Source organism: Phragmites australis, chromosome 7 (genome assembly GCF_958298935.1).
Source record: "Phragmites australis chromosome 7, lpPhrAust1.1, whole genome shotgun sequence".
Lineage (NCBI taxonomy): Eukaryota > Viridiplantae > Streptophyta > Magnoliopsida > Poales > Poaceae > Phragmites > Phragmites australis.
In genome coordinates this window covers 1,786,355-1,808,782 of record NC_084927.1, presented here as the reverse complement: position 1 = coordinate 1,808,782, position 22,428 = coordinate 1,786,355, and the positions used below count along the sequence as shown (strand labels likewise).

Genomic DNA, 22,428 nt, shown 5'->3' with positions numbered 1-22,428 from the left:
TATAGGTTTTTTAGGGTTAGTTGTAATTGTTGGACCTAGTATTTTAGGGGTAGTTGTACTTTTTTATGTTCGTTTTTTAGGATAGTTGTAGTTTTTTGACATAGGTTTTTTTAAGATAGTTGTCACGTTTGGGCCTACTGTTTTAGGGATATTTGTAATTTTTTACATTGGTTTTTTAGGAATAGCAGTAATTGTTGGACCTAGTATTTTAGGGATAGTTGTACTGGTATTTGATAATACTTTTTTACTGCAACAATCGTGGGAAGGTATGGCTACCGACCACCCAGAGTTGCTTGATCCACACGTGGTTGAAAGGCACCGCTCTTACCTAATCACCATTAAGGTGGCTGAGCTCCCAGTACTCTGACTTTGGGTTTCATACGAGCTCATGAGGCAACTACAAATGCCATCTTCACCGGTTGCCTACTTCTTCTCCAGCTATGATCCTATGAGTGGTTCACCATTGGCTGACTAGTATTGGATCAGAGCCCCTACGACACGTAGCCAGATGACATGGATGGACCCACCGTGGGTTCATTGTGGAGCCGATGACAAGCAAGCTATATGTTTTGAAAATGTTGAATCTATTAATTTATGAGGCTAATCTACGCAGCTGTTGGGGGAAGGCCCAGGCCTACAAAGGAGCCTATGTAGTAAAGTAGCCCATGTAAAGGCCCAAGGGCCTCTTTGTAATATTTGTACCCCATCGAGGGGTGGAGAGGAAGTTTCACCTCCTCCTCACCTGTATAAGGGACCTAAGGGGTCAAGGGCATGGGTTGATTCCTCCTACCTCCACTCACTCTCTTTGCCTAGAATGAACCCATTCGGCACTGTAGCTGGAAATTGTTCGAACAGTTGGCACCGTCTGTGGGATCCAGTTTCAAAGAGTGGCACATTTTATCGCATTGACTATCTTCAAACCATGTGTGCCACATATGATAGCAGGCATAGGGCTTCGACGAGCACATCATTTTTGTCTGATGTCGTATAGCTAGTGTTGTGCGTGGTATAGTTGTTGGCTAGGGAGTGATTTCCCTCATGTTGAAGCTTAGCTACTTGCCTTGGGCTTAGCGCTAGGGTATTAGCTCATACTGGAGGTTGTTCTAAGTAGGGCGTGCCTTCGTCAGTTATTCGTGCAAGATTCTTACGGCTGGGGATTTGTTTACATGTTGTATGGTTTCGGCTTTCAGAACACTTGAGCCAGTCGGCAAGGGAGTTTTGCCCTTTTAGGCTTCGTTAGCACGTTTTACCTCGATAGGGACTATTTTTCCTCCCGCATGCAGTCGAAGCTTGCCACATATTTGTTCATTACTCGCATTTCGTTTTACATACTTGTTTTACTTAATCAATATTCATTGTGATGTGCCAAAGCAGTGGATCTTGCATACCTGTGTCGGAGTGTTTTCGTACACATGGCTATGCATCACAGCTATATGATGAAGCACTTAATTTTTGAGCATTTGCATTGTATAGATGCATCAAATTATTTATTCTTCGTTTATATGCCAAAGCATTTAAATGCGGTAATCTACACCTTTCACTCACAGAAGTATTTATTCTATGCACAAGTTTATTTTCCGCACTCTTGCATTACGTGTGCATCAAAACACTAACATTATTCGTAGGTGCTAAAGCATTTACTTTTACGTGCGTGACGCGTCTATATGCCGAAGTACTTATTTTTTGCACATTTGTGTTACATATGCACCGAATTAGTTACTCAAATGTTACCCTTCGTGTGCTCGCTTTACATACGCGCCGGAGCACACTACTCTTTCGAATGTGCATTTGCAGGATTCTTAAGCTCTGCAAAAATATTTATTATTCATATGCAGCTCTTTACCCTTTGCATGAGGGGATTTGTTTCTCAAAGTGCAGGATATACCGTTCGCGTGAATGAATAAACGTATGAGAGCTCCTTACCGAAGTATTTATCTCCACATGCGTGCATCGCATCTACCCATCGCTTGTATGTCGAAGCGCTTATTTTTCACGTGTTCATGTTACATTTGCATCAAAATACGTATTTTTCACATGAATGCCGAAGTATTCACCATCTACCTTTGCATAGCATAAATGAGTCGAAGTACTTGTTTTCATCCTTCGCAAGTATATGCGGGTTTTCATTTTCCACTTGAGGGGCTATTTCTCCCTCCCATGTAGGTACTTACCCTTTGCATGATATTGCTCAATATTACATGCTGAAGTGTCTACTCTTCACATACTTACATCACATGTGCTCATATTGCACACGTGTCAAAGCATTTACTCTTCCGAATACGTGTACTAACCCTACACTCGAGGAACTTCATTCCTCGCTTGCAGGTTTTGGCCCTTCGTATAGGGTCTGTACCATTTGCTTGACAGTTTTAATTCTTCTATGCATGAAAGCATCCATCATTTATATGTCTTTTATTTTTTATATTGCAAAAAATACGCTTCATACATCACATTTATGTGCCGAACTGTTTTATTTTTTGTGCATTTGCATGAATACATACTTCGCGCATATATACGCTTCGCATGTTTTGCATTTTATAAGTGCATCGGGATATTTAGTCTCCGTGTATATTTACTTTTCCTTTACACTTGCATTACATATGCATCGAAGCGTTTATTCTTCACACAGTTGTTGAAGTATTCATTTTCTTTACACTTGCATTTTGTGCATTGAAGCAGTTATTCTTACCCACTGCACGTGCGAAGCAAGTGTTATTCAGGCACTGGCATTACATATGCATCAAAATGTTCACCCTTCGCTTGTAAAGCGAAGCTTTTTTTTTCGCACGCTCTCGTTACATTTGTGCCGAAGTACATATTCTTCACATGAATGTCGAAGCATTATCTTCAGTATACTTATTACATAAATGCATCGAAGCGTTTGTTTTACGTATATGCAGATTCTTACCCTTTGCTCGATGGAATATTTATTCCCCATACACAGGTTTTAACCTTCGCATAATTGTCGAGGTGCTAATCTTTATGGTGCTTGTGTTATTTACATGCATCGAAACACCTCTTCATTGTGTATACAGGTGCCTCACCCTCCGTGCGAGGGAATATTTATTCATCATGCACAGGTTTAAGCCTATGCATGAGGAGACTCGTATTGCTCATATACATGAATTTTAAATCTTTACAGATGAGGCTTATCCCTCATACCGAAGGTTTTATCCTTCGCTGCTACATTTATCATTATGCAGAAGCGTTTACTGTTCGATTGTACTTTTCGTGCATCTATTTAACACATGCATAAAAGACGAGGACTAAGAGTGCCTACCCCCGCACCGAAGACATAAGAGACCTTCGGGAACAAAAAGCTGAAGTGCTGCTTGACCTTAAACAAAGGCAGTGCACCTCTCGACTTAAAATGACTTAAAACAAAAGACGGGGGCTAAAAGTGCTTACCCCTGCATCGAAGGCAAAAGAGACCTTCGGGTACAAAAAGACAAAGTGCTACTTGACCTTAAACAAAGGCAGCACACCTCTCGACTTAAAACAAAAGACAGGGGCTAAGAGTGCTTGCCCCCGCACCGAAGGCAAAATAGACCTTCGGGAACAAAAAGCTAAAGTGCTGCTTGATCTTAAACAAAGGCAGCGCACCTCTTGACTTAAAGCAAAAGACAGGGGCTAAGAGTGCCTGCCCCCGCACCGAAGGTAAAAGAGACCTTCGGATTACATTAATGCATTTAAGTATTTCTTCATGTCCACATACCGAACATACAACGATTATAATGTGTATTTCATCTCTAGAAAGGGGTGCAAAGCACCCATTGTCCTACATGACAGGAAGTCGAAGTGCCACTGGTCCTTAGGTAAAGACAACACACCAATCAACTTAAAAGGTGGGCAAAGGCCCAGCAAAGAGGACCGAGATACATTCAGCTTCAGGTAAAGGCAACGCTCTATTCAGACTTCGCTGTAGCCACGACGATTTCACCTCCGTCGACTTCGACTACGTCGACCAAAGGGGCTTCAGCCGTGATGACTTCGCCTCCGTCAACTCCGACTACATCTAGAGGTGCTTTGGCCCCGACTACTTCGCTTTGGCCGCGACGGTTTCGCCTCTGTCGACTCCGACTACGTCGACCAGAGGGGCTTTGGCCACAACTACTTCACTTCGGTCGCAACAACTTTGCCTCCATCGACTAGGTGTTGACTACGGCCGTGATGCCTTTGATTTGCCGACTTTGACATTGACTAGAGGGCCTCCAACACACGACTTTGCCTTTGGCAGCTTTGACATCGATAGAGGGTCATCGTCCATGACTACTTCACCTCCGTCAACTCTGACATCAACACAGGGGCTTCATCTTTGTCGACCATGATGTCGACCAGAGGGGCTTCACTCATGATGACTTCGCCCAAGCCGACTAAGACTACATCAACTATGCAGTATCTTTCACCACCCACAAACATCGGCCAAGAGGGGCTACAGGGGGCACCCGGATTAAAGTCTCATCCCAGGTCCCAAGAGTTTGGCCAGCGCACGTAACCGAAGACACGAGGACACCATGGACTTCAATGAGCCGCGATAGTAGTCTTCAAACTCGGCTACCTACGTTGAAGCTACTTTCATCGAAGCCTCGGCAGCAGCTTTCGCCGAGCACTTCACTGAAGACCCCTTCGCCGGAATCCCATTCACCGATCAGGATGAAGAAGAATCTTCGACTTTCGCAGAGGAGGATCACCTCCTGAAGCCGTAGTGGTAGCCTTGTCCGAGCACTTCATCGAAGTCCCCTTCGCCGGAACCCCATTCACCAACAAGGACGAATTCTTTCCCGTCTAGGATAATATACTTCTTGCGCCAGAGAACAAAGTTCCAGATGGCTTCCCCTAAAGTTGTGATCTCATCATCTAGGGGAGTTCCAGCCTACCGCAAACGTAGTTGGGAAATACCATGTCCACATGTACCTTTCTAAAACCAGTTATTACAAGGGTAGTGTGAAACATCATCCCTTTCATGCATGATAAGGCTAGTTCCATGCCAACTTCAAACATAAAACTTATAAATGGTTGATATAGCTTGCACGTTTTGGCTTCCTGAATCTCATCGATAGGATATGCCTTGTGTTCAACTTCTGGAGCAATGGCTTACCTCTTTTTAGGGGAGGCTATTCACAATGACTGTAATTTATGATAGATAGGTAGATATCGAACATCCAATAAATAAAAATTGAGATTTTATTCATCATATTTAATGGACCTATCGCCTTCCAACTGGTGACATGTTAAAAAATATTATGTTCCAATGCTCTGAAAATTCAAAACACTATCGAAATAGTCAAAAAAAAAATTAAAAAAATGGTGTAGAGGAAACTATTATCTAGCTCTTAAATTTTTTTTAACTCAATAAATTATTGTATAGAGACCATTGCACTATTGTCGATGGCACCCTGTTGCATTGGTTATTTCCTAGTAAGGAACTTCATGATGGCCTTCGAATATTGGTAAATGACAAGGGTTGTCAGTATATGTCCAAGTGCATTGTGGAAGGAGGGGTTGCTGATATATATGTAGAAGATGTCTTTGTGCAAGCACTGTTAGATGAGGATGAGGGCCGAGGTGTTGAGGCCAGTGGCTTTGAGGATGAATGGAAGAGATGTCTCAGTGAAAATCAGATGAAAGTGATTACATGGTAGAAGAAATAGAGGCTGTACGTAATATTGTTGTGTATCCTACTGAAAGCAAAGATGAGATAGAGAAGGAGATAAAGACGCTAAAGGAGTTTTACAGTAGCCCAAGCAAGATGGGGAAGGAAGTAGTGGCAGAAGTTGCACAAGAAAATGATGAGGAAGCAGAAGACAAAAGCTCAGATAATGAGTACATGCCAGGAGATGCAGGGACATCAGATGCAAATGAGGAGGCATATGATATTTTGAAGAAATTCAGAAGGTTGTAGAGGCAAATGAAGAATGGCCAAGCTGCGGATTTGGATGATGTTGTGCTAGATGGATTTACACGAAATACAACTGGTTCTGTAGGCATAGAGATTGATGATGATGGGAACGGCACCCCATATGACGACTCTAGTGATGAAGAAATGTCTTCGGAGGAGGTGGACAGTGAAGGGAATGTTAGGAAAATGAATGATGGGTACCTAAGGTTTAACAAGAAGAATGCAATGCCCATATTTAGCTTAGGCATGAAGTTCAGTGGCAAGAAGCAGTTCAAGAAAGCAATAATCAAGTATGATTTGGCTGATAAGAAGGTCATTAATTTTGTGAAGGATGAGCTAGGGAGGGTGAGGACAAAGTGTGATTGGGCAGGTTGTCCCTGGGTTTGTTTGCTTTCAAAAAACTCAAGGATTGATAGTTGGCAGATAGCTACTTTGAGAGATGAGCATGCATGCCCTCCAAGAAGGGATAACAAACATGCTACTTCTAGACGGATAGCTAAGAAGTATGAGAAGTTCATTATGGCTAACCTCATGTGGAAACTCAGTAGCATGAAGACAACTATCCAGGAAGATATGTTTGCTGATGTGAGCTTGTCAAAGTTGAAGAGGTCAAAATCAATAGTGATGCAGAAGTCTTTGGATGCAACCAAGGGTCAGTACCAAAGGATGTATGACTACCAGCTAGAGTTATTGAGGAGTAATCCTTGCAGTATAGTAATAGTGACAAAGGAGCCAGATATGGAGCAGATAGGAGAACCTTGCCTTGTATTTTCATGCTTTGAAGTAGAGGTGCTGGGTGAGTCAAAACCCCAGTCTTTTCAAACAAGTAACAAATGAGCTATGGTTTAGGCATTGCACGTATTTGGGGATAACAAAGGGATTCCTTTCATCTATTTGCTTCTGACTTTAGTTCCATAAACTTCCTAGTGTACAAACTCTCAATGTTTTTTTTTAATTCAATCGGTGCTCTGTATTTCCCTGCTCCTTTGCAATTTGATCTCTTTACTTCTGTTATGTTCAAAGAAATTTCATGCCATTGTGTGTGTTCCACACGAGGATTGACTTCATAATTTGACAAGGAGGGGAAAGTGTTAAAATTAGAGATATCTCTTTACCTTTGCAACTTTGTGTGCCACAATCATCATCTGATTTACACATACAGCTATTGTTTCATATGAGTGTTTCGTAGCGCATAATGTCCAATATAGGTGAAAGGTTCTGTCAGGATTATGCAAACACCGCAATCAGATCAATAGGCTAATGGCAATAATCGAGTCTATTATCCAAGAATTCCTTGAGAATTCACCATCTTTATTTGTCACGTACTGTTGATACAATTTGGTTTGTAAGCACTGAGCAGTAAGTAGTGCCTTCATTCCATCTCCATGGCTGGTGATGCACATTCATGTTCTCCATCATTTAGATGGCAGTGGCGCAATCTTGAGTGAGTCTTGAGTGTTGATACATGATCAAAGTGTTGAACAGAAACAGCAAAATAATGGTGTGAGTATTATTGGATAAGCATATGGCGTGAGTATTATTTGATAAGCACTCCAATTCAGTTGTGCTTCATGTCTAATTTGGTAATGAGCCCTTATGGTTCGAATTCTAAAAGAATAGACACAACATTTCAATTTTTTATGATCTTATCAAGAAAAAAGGATGGTTCCATCCATGGGCCTAAGGGGTTCTGCTGTCGTAAAGGAAAGATCAGTCTGTCCAACCCAGATATGCCACCCGAACTTACGAGGCTATGGTCAAACGTAGATTCGGATGCCAAGCATTTTCAGGACATCATTAGGTTCTTCAATGGCCATTTCTCATTCACTTCTCTTTATTGTCACCTTGACAGCGAGACCACCAACATGGCAAGTAGTGGTATCTACACTTTTTGAGCTCACGGTCAAATGTACCACAACATACATTCATTTGAAACTAATGGCTTGGACCCCCAGCATCTATAGAAGTACTTCTACGATGATGACCCAAGTCTAGAGCACCAGTATCGGTGATGCCACGAGAAGCAACACCGGCAAGACCAAGAAGTCATCGCGAGGCTGGTTGGCATACTTCGTGACAACCCATACTCTTAGCAGTTCAGGAGTATGGGACAGGTCACAGACCTTGAGGATTACTGTGTGACACTAAATCTTGATAATAGGCTCAACCAAAGGATGTATAATGTACCGCTCACTTCAGAGGTGGTAGCCGTGTGGTAGCCGCTCATACTTCTTAGGCCCAAATTGAACAATATGAAGGCAACAAAAGGCTAGAAATATACTATTCACCAGCTTGAGTCGTAATTAGTTTGACAGAGTCCAGCTCTTCCATACTACTAGAGAGATTTAGACCACTCTTACTGTCTTTCATGAGGACACTAACCAAATCAAGGCTCAGCGCCAGAGCATGTACAAACAAAAATATGAGATGTTCGTGTATGGCCATGGTGAGTCTTTGGATGCACTGAAGGCCTTTTTCAACCAGCACTAAATGGGTATTTTGTAGTAGTGATGAGGACTTGGCATTGATCGTGGAGAAGTTCACCCACTTCTACAACAACTGACAAGATCGGAGGAGAGGGGGCTCTCGCACATGTTCTAAGTGTGGTGACACTACTCACTTCAAGGCAGTCTACCCCAAGCTCAAAAAGAAGAAAGACCGTAATCATGACCACGACAAACACATGAAGAACAAGAAGTATTTTCTCAAGAACCACGACAAGATGGCCAAGAAGGCGGCCAAGGCGGCTTCATGAGCATTTGTGGTAGCGCTCAACGACATCGACACGTCCTCAAGCGAGGATGAGAGCTCAGAGGAGGAGGAGCCATCCATAAAGAACAAGAAGAAGATCAAGGACTTCACTGGCCTTTGCTTCATGGCGGACAACAACGACAATGACCCTGAGCTTGATTCTTCCGAGGTATCACCTTCCTACGACTAGGTTTCTATTCAGGTCGATACCTTGAATGATGCACTTGTTAGCCAGGTTACATTGCTCAAGAAAGCGGTTCGTGAAGTCAAAGAAATCAAGTCTAGACTAGAATGTTCATCTTCTGAGTTTGAGTTGCTTAGGTCTAGAGCCAAAGATGAAGAGTGTGATAGTTGCATTATGGTCATAAGTGAGCTTGCTAAGCTTCAGACTTTACATGCGCCACAATTGTATGCCATCTCTAATTGATCGATGTATATATACTACATAGGTAATGCATGTCCAAACCAGTCAAAACACATGGCCGCTTCAGGGATTGAACATATCATGGTATCATCGTGAGAAATCTTAGCTATCAAAAGATAACCAAAAGGAACGATATGTGAACCAAACCGGATGGGCCTCACCTATAACACTATGACATCTTGGGCTTGCTGATATGTTCGGCTAAATAATTAGAATGCCCACGTAAGGAACGGGGTTGTTTAATTATTTAGTACCACATGGAGCGCCATCACAAATTCCAATTCATTCCTTTTCTCGGCCTTTTGGCTAACATCAGATGTAGTATATGTGTTCTTATAATTTTAATATATGATAAGTAGGTTATTTGCCTACTTTGATATTAGATTTTTTTTTTAGGAGAATCCATCATAGTGGCTTAACATCGAGGCCCTCACATGTCACTAGGCGTTGCAATACAGCGCAACCAAAACAAATTAAAGTTAATAAGTCTATGTCTTAGAGGCTTAATGAACTCCATATGTTGCACGAAAGAGTGAGCTTAATAATAATTTTTTATATATTTTTTACTTTCTTATTTAGCGGAATTAGATGCCCATTTCAAAATAAACCCCTATCGCCCGTTCAACGGGCGAGGTATAAACCTCACCCGTTCAGTGGGGAGAAATAAATCTCGCCGTCTGGGAGGGCGATCAATATCATCGCCCAATTAGAGAACAAGGAGAGTCCGCCTGACCTACCACCGCGGTTTGCACGGCAGCCATCGAGGCCAAGAAATAGACCTTCTATTAAGAGGGTGAGATTTATAAAAATCCGCTCTCCTGGTGGGTCTGGGAAACAAATCTCCCACTGACAGGGTGATATGTAATCATCGGGTTCTTTTGACCCTGGTGACTTAGTGCTAATCCTAGTGAATTATGCAAATACTTAGTAATAACTGATACTTTGTAAATTGTTAATGACCATGTAGTTACAATGAGAGCGACCCCAGTGACCTTTTTTTTTCTGCATCCGCCCTTAAAACCAAGTGCTGAACACAGTAGCAGCTTGCAAGATAGAGTTCAGACATCAATTTGGCACAAAAGCTAGTTATTCCTTCCAAATTAGTGGCTGGCTAGTATTGCTGGCATGATACATATTTTCCTTTTTTTCTAAACGTACATAAACTTTGTTATTTCCTTTATCAATATATTCATCAGTAAGGGCTTTCCCTTGTTCTAAAAAAGAGATGTTGAGGACTTAATTTTGGTTCATTGAGAAAAGAGCAAGACCAATCTGTATTTGGCCACAATATTTGATTCAGTATTTTCTCTAAGGGAACATTGACTTCATTCTATTTGGCCATTGTGCTTTCTTCTCGTGACAAAAAAAACTAAGGCGAGAAATAAAAAGATAAGTCCATTTTGCTCTAACTGGATACGGCCTGTTAGGTTTGCCAAATTCCGCCCAAGTAGCATCTGCACATGGGATGAGGAGGGACAGCTGAAGGTGCTGTTTAATTAGTACCACCTTGGTCAGCTAAGGTGCCGCTTAGCCGGAGGATGCTATTAAAGAAGGCACAGCTCTCCATTACAACTCATACCTTTCTCGGCCTTTTGGCTAAGATCAAGTGTAGTATCTGTTCTTATCAGTTTAATATCTGATACGTAGGCCATGTGTCTACTTTGATATTAAATTTATTTTTTGTGGGGGAGGGTCCATCACAGTGGCTTGCCATTGGGGCCCTCGCGTGTTGTCTAGGCGTTGCACTACAGTCTAGGCCTGGCGCACCCCAACCAAATCAAATTAATTTCTGTGTGTTGCCGAAAGAGTGGGCTTAATAAGAGCTATCTTTGAAACTATGTTGCCTGAACATCTATTTTTGGCGGTGGGCTCAAGCTAATGAGCTTTCACTCCTAACGATAATGAGCTATTTGGGCTGGCCGTTTCGGATAATCAGCTGTTTTCGCTGGCCCTTGCTATCAGTTCCTTGGCCTTTGGGACACCAAACGTTAGACCATCTTTTACTACCCAACTGCATGCAATCTTCCTCTCAAAAAAATGAAAATAAAAACTTCATCTCATCTTTCCATTCTCGTTGTTTCTGTTTCCACACAAGTAAAGCAGCAAACATAGGTCTAGAGCAATTTATCCATCATATGCTGCATGAAAACACAACTTTTACATGAAATTGATGTAAGTTGAGGTGCTTAGCCCCCAAAGCATTTATTAATTTCAATAACCAAAAAGACAGTAGCACAAACTACACTGAGAGTAGAATTTTCCTCATCACTCAACCACCAACTAGCAACTGGCGAACAGGCCAAGGTGACCAACTAGAAAGAATTTGCACAACAAGAGAACTTAACAGAGCTGTAAAAAAAAAGATTTCATGGACTTAATTTCTGTCCATTGAGAAAAGAGCAAAACGAATCACAATAACATAAAACTTTTTAAAATGTGACCACAATCTTAGAGTCATTAATTTTTCTAAGAAAACATTGACCACATTTTTTAGTCCACACTGCTTTCTTCAGGTGACAAACAATAGCAAGCCACAACAAAAGAGATAAGTTAATCTGCTCCAGTTGGGTACGGCCTGTTAACTTCTGCCAAATTCGGCCCAAGTAGCATGTGCGCATGGTATCAGGGGACGAAGGGCGGCGCATAAGAGATATTTTTATTTTTTAACTAAAAATTGACAATATATGCATCTGTTTTAAAATATTGTATATGTAGATTCGATAGGTCGATGTAGACGTCATTGTAGCCAACTCGATAGGTCCAACGGTTGATAAGTTACGGTATAAAACGCCACGCTGCTTTTGCCGTGGCGTATCACACCAAACAGAGAGAGGGAGGGGAAGGAGAGGAAAGCAGCCCTGCCAGAATCCATAGTTGCCTAAGGTAAATTTTCTATCTTAGTATTTTTTGAAAAGCCAATTAGTTAGCCATCGTATCTAGTTTTAGATATAGGTTAGCAATAAAATATAGGATTTAATGATATTATACCTATGATTTTTTTGTCTATATTTTTATAACAATGTACATGTACGGTAAGATTAGTGTTTTAGGATACTTGTACTTTTTTACGTAGTTTTTTTATAGTTGTATCTATTGGTCCAGTGTTTTAAGGATAGTTGTACTTTTTTATGTAGGTTTTTTAGATATAGTTGTATTTTTCTATAACATAGGTTTTTAGGGATAGTTGTAACTGTTGGACCGAATATTTTTGGGATAATTGTACTTTTCTGAAGTATGACTTTTTATGAGTAGTTGTAACTGTTGGATCTAGTGGTTTATGGATTGTTGTACCTTTTGACGTAGGTTTTTTTATGGTTAGTTGTAGGCTATCGTAGCCTACCATTCCCCAACACCCCAATACTGGTGGGCTTCTGCTATGCTTGCCACGACCTACAGGGGTTTGTGCAATCCATGCATGAAGGCAACTACAGATGCCATCTTCACCAGTTGCCTACTTCTTCTCCAGCTATGATCCTTAGAGTGGTTCACCATTGGCTGACCAGTATTGGATCAGAGCCCCTACGACACGAAGCTAGATGACATGGACAAACCCACCATGGGTTCATTGTGGTGCCGATGACAGGAAAGATATATGTTATGAAAATGTTGAATCTATTAATTTATGAGTCTAATGAGGCTAACCTACACAGCTATTGGGGGAAAGGTCCAGGCCTACAAAGGAGCCCATGTAGCAAAGCAGCCCTTGTAAAGGCCCAAGGGGCTCTTTGTAATATTTGTATCCCACCGAGGGCTGGAAAGAAAGTATCACCTCCCCCCTCACCTATATAAAGGATCTAAGGGGTCAATGGGAAGGGTTGATTCCTCCCACCTCCACTCTCTCTCTTTGCCTGGAATGAAACCCTTCGTCACTGTAGCTGAAAATAGTTCCAACAGTTGGCGCCGTCTGTGGTGATCTGGTTCCAAAGAGTGAGAAGGCCTTCCGACCAAACTTTAAGCCCTCGGATCTGCTAGGCTTCACTCTACTCTCACAGCCCATCTGCACGTGGGCCTTCAGACAACAAGCCCTTTGCACCATTGGGCATTAGTCTTCGTACCTGGCCTTCGGGCCACTGGGCCTTCGGAGCAGTGGTCGTTGGCCTTTGGCCCGGTGGGCCTTCAAATCAGTGGGCGTTGTCCTTTTGACTGGGCATTCGGACTACCCAGCCTTTGGACAACCACGCCAATTCCACCGCACCAATACTTTGGATTAGGCCTTCGCGAGCCAGGCGCGGGCCTTCGGAACAGTGGGCTTCGCAACTATCACGCGTGTTGCGCATTAGACAGGCTTCGGGTAGGCCTTCGGATAGCGCTCGCGGCTGGTGAGGCACAGTCAATCTTCAGCTGGCGGAGTAGGCCTTTGGCCGGCGAGGCCCATCCGGTAGGACTTCAGATGGAGACCCGGACTTCGATGGGCGACGCGAGCCTACCTTCAAGCCGATATGGTGAGGGCCCAGCCGGGCTTCGGCTGGCGAAGGGGCGTGGTCCACACACTCCTTCCCACCAGATCTTTTTGTGCTAAATCTTAATAGAGAACGCACCCCAGTCAGGAACCGAGCCCTGGTCTGCACTGCGGTAGGGTGACGTTCAACCACCAGACCGCTCGTGCTTTTGTCTGTCTAGGCACATTTTATCACATTGACTATCTTCATAGCGTGTGTGCCATGTATGATAGCAGGCATAGGACTCTGACGAACATATCGTTTTTGTTTGATGTCGTATAGCTAGTGTCGTGTGTGGTATAGTTGTTGGCTAGGGAGTGATTTTCCCTCACGCTGAAGTTTAGTTGCTTGCCTTGGGCTTAGCGCAGGGTGTTAGCTCATACTGGAGGTTGTTCTAAGTAGGGTGTGCCTTCGTCAGTTATTCGTGCAAGATTCTTACCGCTGGGGATTTGTTTACGTGTTGTATGGCTTCGGCTTTCAGAACACTTGAGCTAGTCGGCAAGGGAGTTTTGCCCTTTTGGGCTTCGTTAGCACGTTTTACCTCGCTAGGGACTATTTTTCCTCCCGCATGCAGTCGAAGCCTGACACATATTTGTTCATTACTCACATTTCATTTTACATACTTGTTTTACTTAATCATTATTCATTGTGATGTGCCGAAGTAGGGGATCTTGCATACCTGTGTCGGAGTGATTTCGTACACATGCCTATGCATGCATCAAATTATTTATTCTTCATTTACATGCCGAAGCATTTAAATGCGGTAATCAACACCTTTCATGCATACAACTATTTATTCTACGCACATGTTTATTTTCCGCAAGCTTGCATTACGTGTGCATCGAAGCACTAACATTATTCGCAGGTGTTGAAGCATTTAGTTTTATGCGCGCGACGTGTCTATAAGCGAAAGTGCTTATTTTTCATGCATTTTTGTTACATATACACCGAATTAGTTACTCAAATGTTATCCTTCATTTGCTCACTTTACACACGCGCCAGAGCACACTACTCTTTCGAATGTGAATTTGCAGGATTCTTAACCTCTGCAAAAATATTTATTATTCGTATGCAGCTCTTTACCCTTCGCATGAGGAGATTTGTTTCTCAAAGTGCAGGATATATCCTTCGCGTGAATGAATAAATGAATGAGAGCTCTTTACTGAAGTATTTATCTCCACATGTGTGCATCGGCGTCTACCCATCGCTTGTATGTCGAAGCACTTATTTTTCTTTTGTTCGCATTACATTTGCATCGAAACACGTATTTTTCGCATGAATGCTGAAGTATTCACCTTCTGCGTTTGCATAGCATAAACGAGTCGAAGTACTTGTTTTTATCCTTCACAAGTATATGCAGGTTTTTATTTTCCACTTCAGGGGCTATTTCTCCCTCCCATGCAGGTACTTACCCTTTGCATGATATTGCTCAATATTACATGCCGAAGTGTCTACTCTTTGCATACTCGCATCCTATGTTCTCGTATTGCACGCATGCCAAAGCATTTACTCTTCCAAATATGTGTCCTAACCCTTCGTTCGAGGAACTCCATTCCTCGCTTGCAGGTTTTGGCCCTTCGTTTCAGGTCTTTACCCTTCGCTTGAGAGTTTTAATTCTTCGGTGCATCGAATCATCCATCATTCATATATGTTTTATTTTTCATATGGCAAAATATACGCTTCATACACCACATTAATGTGCCGAAGTGTTTATCTTTTTGTGCATTTGCATGAATACATACTTCGCGCATATATACACTTCACACGTTTTTCATTGTATAAGTGCATCGGGATATTTAGTCTCCGCGTATATATGCATCGAACATTTATTCTTTGCACAGTTGCCGAAGTATTCATTTTCTTTATGCTTGCATTATGTGCATCGAAGCAGCTATTCTTACCCTTTGCTCATGCGAAGCAAGTGTTCTTCAGGCGCTTGCATTACATATGCATCAAAATGTTCACCCTTTGCTCGTGTGGCAAAGCTTTTATTTTTCGCGTGCTCTCCTTACATTTGCGCCGAAGTACATATTCTTCACATGAATGCAGAAGCATTATCTTCTGTATACTTATTACATAAATGCATCGAAGCGTTTGTTTTACGCATATGCAGATTCTTACCCTTTGCTAATGGGAATATTTATTCCCCATACACAGGTTTTAACCTTCACATAGTTGTCAAGGTGCTAATCTTTATGGCGCTTGCGTTTTTTAATGCAACGAAGCACCTCTTAATTGTGTATACAGGTGCCTCACCCTCCGTGCGAGGGCATCTTTATTCATCATGCACAGGTTTAAGCCTTTGCATGAGAAGACTCTTATTGCTCATTTACATGAATTTTACATCTTTGCAGATGGGGCTTATCCCTCATATCGAAGGATTCATCCTTCGCTGCTACATTTATCATTATGCCAAAGCATTTACTCTTCAATTGTACTTTCCGTGCATCTATTTAACACATGCGCAAAAGACGGGGGCTAAGAGTGCTTGCCCCCGTACTGAAGGCAAAAGAGACCTTTGGGAACAAAAAGCCCAAGTGCTGCTTGACCTTAAACAAAGGCAGCAGACCTCTTGACTTAAAACAAAAGGCAGCGGCTAAGAGTGCTTGTGCCAGCACTGAAGGCAAAAGAGACCATCGGGAACAAACGGCCGAAGTGCTGATTGACCATAAACAAATGCAGTGCACCTCTCGACTTAAAACAAAAGACAGGGGCTGAGACTGTCTGCCACCGCACTGAAGGTAAAAGAGACATTCGGGAACAAAAAGCCAAAATTATGCTTGACCTTAAACAAAGGCAGCGCACCTCTCGACTTAAAACAAAAGACAGGGGCTAAGAGTGCCTGCCCCCGCACTGAGGGAAAAAGGGACCATCTGGAACAAAAAGCTAAAGTGCTGCTTGACCTTAAACGAAGGTAGTGCACCACTTGACTTAAAACAAAAGATTGGGGCTTAAGAGTGCCTGCCCCCGCACCGAAGGCAAAAGAGACCTTCAGATTACGCAATGCATTTATGTATTTCTCCATGCCGTTGCCAGGCTACGGTCTAGAGCCAGGCAGCGGCTAAGGACCAACGGGGTCGTGGACCACCTCTCCGGTCTAGCATTTGGCCTCACCTCCAACACATTGTGGCCAAGCTTTAGATGGGTTGCCTCTGGAGCATGGCAACGGCTAAGAACCCGAAGCGTCGCGGACCACCTCCGGAGCTTATTCCCAAAGGTTCCAGATGGACTTCGTTCGGTTAGAAATCTAGAACAAATTTGAAAGAAGGCCCTACCAACGCCGAACCCAAGGAGTACACGATGGCCAAGAATGACGAGTTTGCCACTGCTTCGCCCAGCCCTCCTCAGTTACCCTACATATGTACCGCTACAGATTCCTGAGGCCACCTCTCCCCATGAAGGAACAAAGCTGGCTACAATCTATGTGAAGTCTTGGTACCTCGGTCATCCAAAAAAATAGCCATCGCCTACTGTCATTGAATCAGGAACCAGTGGTCCCCGAATCCCAAGGCCAGGCCAGCAATCCGCCACGTGGCGCCATCCCGCGGGGTCGCCTCCACAAGGCAAAAAAAGATTAAGTCCCGGGAGAGGGCGCTCGGGGCCACAGTTAGTGGTCCCCGAGTACCCAAGTTCCCCGATGATCTGCGAAGTCTAAGTGCCGGTAAGAAAGTGCTCGGGGAGGTATACGGTGACCCCCGAGCACCCGAGTCCCCCGACGACCAGGAAAGCTAAGTACCGAGAGAAGTGTGCCCGGGGCCACGAGCGGTGGCCCCTTGGGCACCCAAGTATCCCGAGGACCCACTAAAGGAAGTCCCGGGAGAGAGTGCTCGGGGCTGCGTTCAGCGTCCCCCGAGCACTCGGTCCCCTGAGGATCCGTACAAGCATGCCCGGGAGAGAGTGCTCGGGGAGGTGAACAGTAACCCACGAGCACTCGGTTCCCCGAGGACCAAGAAAGGGCATTCTCGGGACAAAGTGCTCGGGGAGGTGAACAGTGACCCCCGAGCACTCGGTTCCCTGACGACCCAGGAAGCCCCTCCGTCCGTGGCCTCACCGGGCCCACTGATGAGGTGTCAGCCAGTCAAAGGCCCGAGGCAGTGTCAGCCAGTCAAAGGCCCGAGGCCACATTTAAGAGCGCGCGTGGCCTGTCACCTCCAACTGCTCCCGCCACGCTCGGTTTCAGTTCCTTCCACATTCTGGCAGAAGGGTGTGGGGACATTAAATGCACGGGTCCCATCCCGTGCCATCCGGCACGCCTCGGGATAACGTCGTGAGGGCCGAGGCGTTCCGTCTGCCGCACTGCTGTGGCAGGAGAACAAGACAGGGCGGGCACACCGGGCCGCTCTGCGGCTGCCCGGTGGGCCCTCTCCACGGCGCCCATTGCTAGTGTATTTATGGTGACAGATGACCGGGCGCAGGGCGCATTTTCCACCCCCCGTCACTTCGCACAGAGGTTATGATGACGCCTGTCGGAGGATTAACTCCAGTCGCAGGGATCCCGAGAGACCCCTTTTTAGAGATTCAGCCGGGGGATGATCCTGAGTATGTTCGTCGGAGAAATAAATAGGAATGAATGCAACTGCCGGTGGTGGTGGAATGACCTAGTGCGAAAAGAAGTAAATGCACCGGAATTTACACAGGTTCGGGCCGCACGGGGGCGTAACACCCTACTCCTGTATGGATACTATAAATGCCCTGAGGAAGTCCCTCAAGGATGTTGCTGGTTACAAGAATGTTGGTCTATCCTAGAGCCTGGGGCTCTTTGTTCTTCGGCCCATCTCGGGCTGCTCACTTCTCGGCTGTGTTTCTCTTGTGCTGCGTTCTTGTCTATGCTTGTGCGTCCTCTCTTTTTTCCATACATTTTTTTTATTGTTTCCTTCTGTGCCACTAGCTGCTTTAAATACCCGCCGGTAGCAACGTGCCCCAAACGGGAGGGAGGGGGCACGAGTTCCGAGACACCATAAATGGAAAGGGCGTCATCATTTCCTCTGGGCAAAGTGACCGGGGGTGGAAAATGCGGCACACGCCCGGTCATCCGTCACCATAAATGGCCTGGCAATGGGCGCCGTGGAGAGGGCCCACCGGGCAGCCACAGAGCGGCCCGGTGTGCCCGTCCTGTCTTGTTCCCCTGCCACAGCAGTACGGCAGACGGAACGCCTCGGCCCTCACGACTTTATCCTGAGACGGGCCGGATGGCACAAGCCGGGACCCGTGCAATTAATAACCCCACGCCTCTCTGCCAGAACGTGGCAGGAACTGACGCTGAGCGCGGCGGGAGCAGTTGGAGGTGACATGCCACGCACGCTCTTTAAATGCGGCCTCGGGCCTTTGACTGGCTGACACCTCATCGGTGGGTCCCTCGGGGCCTTTGCCAGGGGGCTTTCTGGGTCGTCGGGGTATCGAGAGCTCGGGGTACTGTTCATCTCCCCGAGCACCCTCTCCCGAGAATGCCCTTTCTCGTCCTCGGGGAACTCAATGCTCGGGGGGTACTGTTCACCTCCCCGAGCACTCTCTCCCGGGCACACTTGTACGGATCCTAGGGGGCTGCTGCACGCAGCCTCGAGCACTCTCTCTCGGAACTTCCTTCAGTGGGTCCCCAAGATACTTGGGTGCCCAGGGGCCACCACCGGCGGCCTCGGGCACGCTTCTTCCGGTGCTTAGCTCTCCTGGTTGTCGGGGGACTAGGGTGCTCGGGGGTCACCGTACACCTTCCCGAGCACTTTCTTCTCGGTACTTAGATTTTGTGGATCATCGGGGAACTGGGGTACTCGGGGGCTACCGACTGCGGCCCCGAGCGCCTTCTCCCGGGACTTGATCTTTTCTCACCTCCCGGGAGAGACTCCGCCGGATGGCGCCATGTGGAGGATGGCTGGCTTGGCCTTGGGATTCGGGGACCCCCGGTACCTGATATACCGACAACGCCCTTTCCATTTATGGTGCCTTGGAACTCGTGCCCTCCCGTTCGGGGCACGCTACTACTGGCGGGTATTTAAAGCAGCCGGCAGCATGGACAAAGACAATATCGAAACAGGTGCTAAAAAATCTCTGAACAAGCTCGACAAGTTAGACAATCTCTGGGAAGTGGGAAAACCCCGGAGGAAGTGAGTAGAGAAGAGAAGAGAAGATCGACAAGCCCAAGAGCACCCAAAGCCAACAGATACACACAGACCGAAGAATAAGGAGCCCCAGGCTCTAGGATAGACAAACATTCTCATAACCAGCAACATCCTTGAGGGACATTCTCAGGGCATTTATAGTATCCATACAGGAGTAGGGTGTTACGCCTCCGTGCGGCCCGAACCTGTCTAAAACCCCAGAGCATTTACTTCGTTCCGCACTAGATCATTCCACCCCGCCAGCCATCGCATTTATACCCATTTATTTCTCCGGCAAACATATTCAGGATCATCCCCCCGGCCGAATCTCTAAAAAGGGGTCCCTCAGGATCCCTGTGACAGGAGTTAACCCTCTGACAGCTGGCGCGCCAGGTAGGGGGAAGCATCCCTGAATTTGTTTGTTTGTTTTCTCCTATAGAAAAAATGGCCGACGGTCATCGTCACCGACGGTCATCGTCTCCAGTGCTCCAGCTCCAGCTCCAGTAAGGAAATGGAGCCGCTCGCTCAGGAGGCCCCAGTCGCTGCTGCGTCCCAGCAGCAGCCACAATCTGCACGCACGGCGTTCCCCTCTCAAGGGGACCAGGGCGCTGGGCCCAGCAGGGCCACCGCCGCCATCGCCGGTGCACCATCCAACCCACAGCAGGTGGCCGAAACTCCTGCCGCCAGGTCCTCGTCTGGATAGCGTCGGGCGCCGCTCCGGCGTAGGCTCGCCTTCAGCGAGGCCAGTCCCGGGAGCGTGCTGCTTGCGGTGCATGCTCTCCTCAGGCTCCCGCCAGTCCAGGCGGCGGGGGAAACCCTGGAGGGCCGCTGGCTCCAAGAAGTAGCCGCCTTAGTCGGCACGATCCACCGCCAGGTGCTAGCCGAAAGTTCCCGCGCTACCTCACAACGCGGCGCCGCTAAGACCGGCCCATCATCAGGTGGCGGTCGCACTGGCCGGGGGGCCTCCAAGCGGAGCGCTGCCCCCCTGGCCACTACCGGAGCCCAGGACCTCCGCTTGCACCTCAACGAGCGGAGGGGCATTGAAGACGCGCGCGTCACCCTCGAGCGCCAGCAGGAGACCCAGCAGGAGGCTGAAGCTGAGGACCAGGCCTCCTCTTTGCCGGCCCATGATCGCCGGGGCTCCCCAGCTCTTTGGCATTCACCACCCAAGGGCGCTGCCCGCTCCGCAGGGTACAGCACCGGTTGCCATGCCTTCACCAGTGAGCTCCGTCGGGTCAAATGGCCCACCAAGTTCCGCCCTGAGCTGCCGGAGAAGTACGACGGTTCCATCGACCCCGTCGAGTTCCTCCAGATATACACCACCACTGTTCAAGCGGCTGGCGGTAGCAAAAAGGTGATGGCTAACTACTTTCATGTCGCCTTGAGGGGCTCTGCCTGCTCTTGGCTTATGAACTTACCCCCAGGGTCTATCAGCTCCTAGGATGATCTATTCCACCAGTTTGTTGCTTATTTCCAGGGCACATTTACGTGCCCCGGCCTGGAGAGAGACCTCCATGCCGTCAAGCAGCAGGAGGGGGAGACGCTGCGGCGCTTTATTCAGTGCTTCAACCAGGTCCACAACACCATCCCGCGGATAACCCCCCACGCTATCATTGTTGCGTTCCGGCAGGGCGTCCACGACGAGTGGATGCTCGAGAAGCTAGGCACGCACGAGGTCGAAACCACCGCGGAGCTTTTCGCGCTGGCCAACAATTGTGCCAAAGCGGCGGAAGCTCGGGCGTGACACATTCCGCGCCCTGAGCACCCCACCTCCGATCAGCCAGGTCCTTCCCGCTCTGACAAGCGGGAAAAGAAAAAGAGGAGGAGACCGAGGTTGTCCCGTCGAGCCAGCCCAGGGCCCCGCCCGTGGGCTGGCCCAGGAACCTGACCGCAGGCAAGCACACCAGGCGGTCACCGACAAACGGCCTGCGCACACGAGGGCTCCGGCCCGAGCCCCTCCTAGGGCTCCGGCTCCAACAAGGGCTCCCCCCCAGCAAGGGCCCCCTCTCCCGCGGGGCCCGAGCCGGGGAAGTGGTGCCCAATTCACCAGACCAGGTGGCATGACCTCACGGAGTGCCGCATGGTCAAGGGCCTCATCGAGCAGCGCCAAAGGGACCGCGAGGAGCCCCGCAGGGGTGGCGACGATGGAGCCGCCCCCAACAACCCAGAGCTCGGCTTCCAGGAGCCTAAGCACACCGTCACCTTCATCGATGGAGGCACGTACATGCCCTCCTCCCACCGCAGTGTCAAGACCATGCGGTGCGAGGTGTGCTCGGTGACCCCGAGCGAAGAGGCCGTAAGGCCCCTGAAGTGGTCGGACGCCCCGATCACGTTCAGCTTGGCCGACCACCCCGCCAGTACTGCAGGCATGGGGTGACTACCCCTGGTAGTGTCCCCCACCATCTGCAATGTGAAGGTCAGCAGAGTGCTGATCGATGGGGGAGCAGGCCTTAACCTCCTCTCCAAGGAGGCCTTCGAGAAGCTGCCGGTGCCCTCCAGGCGCCTAAAGCCGTCGCTCCCATTTTACGGGGTGACACCCGAGCACTCCCTGCCCCTCAGGTAGGTCGAGTTGCCCGTGATAGTCAGGAGCCGGGACAACTTCCGGATGGAGAGCATTATCTTCGACGTCGTGGAGCTCCCCCTCCCCTACAACGCCATCCTCGGTCGCCCAGCGCTCGCTCGGTTCATGGTGGTCACGCACTATGCTACCTCACGGTTAAGATGCCGGGCCCAGTAGGCCCCATCTTCGTGTCCGCCGAGACCAGCAGCGCCGTCTCCTACGCCGAGCAGTTATACTCGGCCTTGGCCTTAGCTCGGGCCGAG

The 22,428-nt window shown here is 47.2% G+C and overlaps 1 non-coding gene and 1 pseudogene across 1 annotated transcript; both read left to right on the top strand.

The window, feature by feature from the left end:
- The first annotated feature begins 9,359 nt into the window (after positions 1-9,359).
- Positions 9,360-9,542, top strand: LOC133925722 (U2 spliceosomal RNA; annotated as a pseudogene).
- Positions 9,543-10,649: 1,107 nt separating this feature from the next.
- LOC133925703 (U2 spliceosomal RNA) lies at positions 10,650-10,846 on the top strand. The gene has a single exon (XR_009910974.1). It is a non-coding gene; the product is annotated as a U2 spliceosomal RNA (small nuclear RNA).
- Positions 10,847-22,428: the final 11,582 nt, after the last annotated feature.